Source organism: Periplaneta americana, chromosome 9, assembly GCF_040183065.1.
Source record: "Periplaneta americana isolate PAMFEO1 chromosome 9, P.americana_PAMFEO1_priV1, whole genome shotgun sequence".
Classification (NCBI taxonomy): domain Eukaryota; kingdom Metazoa; phylum Arthropoda; class Insecta; order Blattodea; family Blattidae; genus Periplaneta; species Periplaneta americana.
In genome coordinates this window covers 73,170,350-73,176,349 of record NC_091125.1, presented here as the reverse complement: position 1 = coordinate 73,176,349, position 6,000 = coordinate 73,170,350, and positions in this window count along the sequence as shown.

Here is a 6,000-nt window from a genome sequence, read left to right as displayed (position 1 = left end):
TAGTGAGTAGTCTTATCAATTACTGCTCTTACTAGTCGTATTATTTAAATAACTACATCTTTGTGGCTGATTGAAGGTTCATTGGAGAAAAAAGTACATTCTTCCAGTCAGTCACTGTCCAGTGTTGATGTAATTTTGCCCACGTTAAGCGTTTTTTGCACATAACGGGGTTAGCAGTTGGTTCTTAATAGGCTTACGAGCCCTTCGTCCAGCTTCCAAAAGCCTACGCCGCACTGTTGACGTGAATATTCGCCTCAGTGGTAGCCATTAACTCGCGGGTTAAGTCGACAGCAGTTAGTCTAGGATTTAATTTACTTTTCCTGACAATTAAACGATCATCTGCAGGTGAAGTCTTCCTTTTCCGGCCACAGTTTCCTTTTTTCTGGGGTGTGATGGATCCAGTCTCCCTGTATCGTTTTATGATCGAATTAACAGTAGCCAAACCGATGTGACATTCTACAGCAATTTGCCTCTGTGTCATAGAAGAATGCTCTGCTAATGTTATAATTTTAGACCGTTTTCTTGGAGTTGTATCCATTTGTGAAGACGTTAGAATGTACACAGGATTGCAGTATTAAGTCTTCAACACAACTGAAATGCTTATAAGTACAAAACGACAGGCAAAATATCACATATTATAAAAAAAAATAATGACAGACCTTCAACAATGGAATTACGCGTACTACAGATGTCAATTAAAGCGGTATGAGCAGCTGTGAGACCAACAGTGACAGAAAATGTAAAAATATGTCATGTTCGGATTAATTTGCACGCTACTGTATTTGAAGCACACAGAGCAAAATTATATAATTTAAAAAAAAAGGGGGAGGGGGAGTTTAAGGTCCCGGTATATTTTTTATTTTATTCAATGCCACCAGGTTGTCTTTTCGACATTTCTGGTCTTCTCTCCTGGCAGTGGCACAGTTGTAACCCACTTCTGCGGTTGGGGCGCCTGGAAGATGTACATTATCCCAATGATATGATAGGATGATTATGATAATGTGATGCCAGGAGAGGTCTTAAATCTAAACTTAACCTAAATTCGAGACCATGGACGAACACAGGAATAATCCCCTTTAACACGTTCGCTGCCAACTGTATTGTTGCAAAATCTATCCCCAGGAGCCAATTAGTTTTTTGGGTTTATTTATCATGTAATAGTGTCTATGAATAATTTTTAGCCTTATATCCAATTTTCGAGTACAGACAATGTTTGAAATCTTGATGACGCATTTATGGTGTTAACAATTCCATTATCAGTGCCATTTGACGCATTTACGCATCACACTTATTTTTGTTTTTATGTGACCATATATTGAAATATTGTTAGAGAAAAACAAATTAGGCCTATCTTATGTCATTTGTGGTAGATTCCAAAGCAGGGATGAACACACAATCCAGGTTGACCAAGGCAATCAGGACAGTAGAATGTTGATTCTTTTCTTCTGACATTCTCGTAACACACTTTGCACAGTTTCCTCTTTTTTTTTTTTTTTTTTTTGCCTTTCTCATTAGCGCGTTGTTTTGCAGGCAGGTGTTTCACAGGAGAGCAAATATCGTGTTACTGAAAGTCTAAAGTCATATAACGAAATCCTACTCCTTGTGGTGTACCGAGGATGCAAATTATGTGCGTTCAGTAACATTATTTGGAAGAGGTGGATGTCAATTTTTTATACCACCGAACTGTTTTTCTTTCACATGGGTAATACAAAAGCATTTGATCTTGCCGATCGACGCCTGACATGTGGTTATTATACTTTTCAATTGAATGTGGCTTTTGTACTTTTTGCCCTCTTTTATTTACTGTTTCAACAATACTGTCTTCAAATTCAGTCGAGATAAATAAGACGTCGAAATATCAACATTTTGAACTAGAGTGGCAACTGGAATAGTACTTGAATTATTAGACGTTTCAAAATCAGTTTCACTTTCACTTTCACTATCACTCTCACTTTCACTTTGGCTTTCATTTGGATTGAAATCAGTCACTGTCCGAATCAGGCATTGAAGTATTTTCGTCATCCTTGCAAGTGTATCTGGCGGACTTTTACGATTTTTTGCATTTGAAGGACATGGAGGCGTCTCAAAACTATCATCGAATTTGTCATCCATGATTCCTCTACTTAAATGAGCGGAAGGTAATAACCAAGAATGATAATAAGTAGCAGCACCCTTCCAGTAAGTAATACTACATAACAATACAGGATAACCAAAATACTAAAGGAATAATGCGTGGGAAAGCAAGAAAACAACTATGATGTGCATACGTGTCATTGGCATATGGTGCTAGGACCGTGTGACGTGTATACGCGTCAAGTGGCATTCAACATGTTAAGGAAAAATTCTGGTGCTCTAACCGGGAATCGAACCTGGGACCTTATGAACTATAGCCAGAAGCTCTAACCACTAGACCATGAGGCTGGTCAGGTACTGGTATATTGTGTAATGGATTACAGATGTTGTTGACCAATGCTAAGAGTCTTGGATTTCTTCCATTCTCCTGCAGGTGTCCCAATAGTATTTGATGAGCTGCGATGATAAATCAGCATCTAATTTCTTTATTGCTTGGCATTGCAGCAAATGTTCTTTATCCATGATGGAGTTCTGGTTTCTAAAGAGGGTGCACTGTGGATGCTGATAGATATTAATCCAATGTAGGCGAGAAAAGAGACAATCATGACCGGTAGTTAAGCGAAATATAGCAACAGCCTTTTTCGTGGTAAAAATCTGGGATATTATTACTGTTTAGTAGAATGTTCCAAGGTTTGCCTTCACTTTTCTTCAGGAATTCCTGTTTACAAAAGGACTGGACTATGTGTTTGATCCTGACTTTTGAGCCATGAAAGGAGATTGTATTATTTTGATGAATTACAGATGTAAACCTCAACAAGAAAATTCACAAAGAAAATGTTTCAAAAACATAAATAAAGATGCCATGTTTACTGCATATAAGGCACACCCTGTATTAGCAGTACTGAAAAAAAAAATATTTAGGACATAAGTTGCAGTGCAAATACAGATACAAATATTGCAAACTTTATTGTTACTTCATTTCGTACCCAATTTACTGTACTCACATATAACCCTCTGTTTTCCATTCAGCATATATTTTTCAATACCAAAATTCATAGAAAACATGTGTAAAAATATTTTCATTGGAGCAAATACAGTGTTAGAGTAGGAGAGTTGAAAGCAGTTGCTTTCTGTCACATAGAGCAAACGATTTCATCATGAACATAGTTCAGAGAGGTTATCATCAACATTAATAATTTTTCATCACTGAATGCATAAAATGTTGCAGCAATTAAAACATACACTCTATTTATTCCGACTTAATAATTACTAATATTTATGCATACATGGATGGCTCCTTGCATTTTATGCAAATAATGAAGAAGGAAATTAGTCATAGGAAAAAAGGGCAACACAATTTCACAACTCATAAAACAAGTATCTTGCCTGTGATATTTGAAATTACAACGATTTTGGAAATGTACGTGTATATATTTATCTTGACAACTATTCACCTTTAATAAGATACAATATTTTAATTCCTTATTACCACTGTTTCATTGTAACAAAATCAGTCTTCTATCCGCCATGTCAATCCACTATTTTTTTTAATTCGTATGTAGTAAAAATGCAAAGCTATACAGACATATACAAAACACAATTTCAATCACATGTTAAACATGAAATTAAACCTATGTTGCTGTATAAATTGCTCACACTCCATTACTACGGGGCGGATGTTGATGAAAAGTCATCTTATTTTTCACATTAGAACGACGCCTAGTAATATAGAAATCAGTTCTATGTTAATATCAACGTAAAAAGTAATTTCTTATATTGCATTTTTTGAACTAATAGGTCATTTTTATATTTTTTCCGTATTTTTTGATCATTTTTAATACTTTGAAGAACTTTTAGATCATTTGGAATGCATTTCACTTTCTTCTTTACCGATAAGTCTCTTAAATAATTTTCTAACCAAATAGGTCAGTAGTAATTACCTACTGAATAAGTGAATAGCAGTGAAGTTTGAGTTTTATAGTTTGGAACAGACTCTAAGGTCCATCCCTCATTCCACTGAAGGCTTCACTTCACACAACAGAAGTAATATAAAATACTTGACAGCAGCTTAGTTTAAGTGAGGACTTTGACCACTACTGTTCTTTTGTCAGTACGAAGGGGTCTTTAGAATTTAATTTTGGAAGGGGAAAACTTTCACCATGTCCTGGACAAGACGTTGTGTCCTCAACATGGTTCAGAAGGGATGTCTACTATAGTAGACTATTTTTAACACAAAGATTGCAAGGGTGGATGCTGCGCCCACAATTTGTTTTGTCATTCACACTTCCTCATCTGGAAGATCTAGTAACAAAAGGGAAGTGCAGGAGTAGGAGACGGAGAATGAAGGCACTGAAATGGACCACCCCTGATCGAAACACAATGTAAACCCTCATTAAAATCTATAGTTTTCCCTTAAAACCTTCATTTTGTTGCATGTTCTTTTCCTTTATTTTGGCCAAATTCCAGGAAGTTGCCTCCTCTCTTCGAGATTTGCTGGGCAGTCATTGAAACAAGGTGACTAATTTTTAAGTTGTGGTGTGAGTACTGTGAATAATATTTAAATATCATTTTCTTTGAATTTTATGTCATTTTTCCATTAGTTTAAGGGCATTTTAATGATGTCATTTTTCCATTAGTTTAAGGGCATTTTAATGATCATTTTAAGTGGATTTTAAGGTCATCAACATCCGCCCCCTATTCATTACATATTTTACATGCTTACTGTCATGATTTTAACAATATTTATAGCTGGTTTAGGGGCAAATTTTGAATATGATTTGAAGAAAATTATTGCTTTATCTACTTTAAGAAAAAAAAAAATATTTCCCTAACAAATTGGTTATTAAGTATTAGCAATTTTAAACAAAAGATTTAACTAGAATTCATGTAAAATCATATTTACTTTTTAAAAATATTTTAACAAGAAATAAATCAACGTCTGAAGTGTGAACAATGCAGGTATAGGTAAGTCAGCCTTGTCCAAAATAATTTTTAGGAACAACTATATAATACGCATGGTAGAGCAGCGCCGACTACGCTGGCCACTAATCACCGAGCCATACCGAGCTGTGTCAAACAAAAGACACTCGAAATGGTAGTAGTAAAATTCGCGACTACATTCTTAAATAATTGACTCTATTAATCAAGTGCAAGATTTACAGAGTACAATGGTGGTGTTTTGAATGCACTGAAAGAAAATGCAGCTGTAGTAAGATCTTAAAGTAGGTTATCACAACGAAATAAATGGAAAAAAAAAAGGTATGTTTCAGGAAATAAATGGAAAAAAAGGTATGTTTCAGGAGATATTAAAATGAACACAAGTAAATTTGGAGTTAATGTTAGCCAAAGTATTAACTACGTAATTATAACCCACGTTTCTGTTTTATTTGTGATCTGGAGAAAACAGCTCGTCTTTTACGAAAAAAACTTTTAGCGACTATGAAATTATTCACCACTTTCATCATATTGTTTATCAATATTACGAAACAAAAACTATCATAACGGCCATGACTAACTAGAAACATCAATAACGAAGAGAGAAACCCATTCGCGTGGAGCTCACGACAGGGTCATCTTGGCTGTTTGTGGAATGCGCGGACTTGGTGAATAAAAACCTAAACCAGCCAAATCTAACCTTCGTATATGGAATATGTGTAACCGAAGAAAGAGGGGAACTTCTTAATTTGATCTGGAATGTACATGAGAAAATAAATCCAGGTAAGGATTACACTGGCACTGCATGAGGGGTCAGCGCATGCACCACACCCAAACTGTTCCTGTCGCAAGCACCTCCTCTTAAAAAAAAAACCTGGTCACATTCCACAACCTCATGTCTGTTAGCTATCTCCTTATTTAAGACACATAATCTACTCGCAATATTTACGCAAATACACACCGGGGGAAAGTAAAACATAGTAGTACATAAGA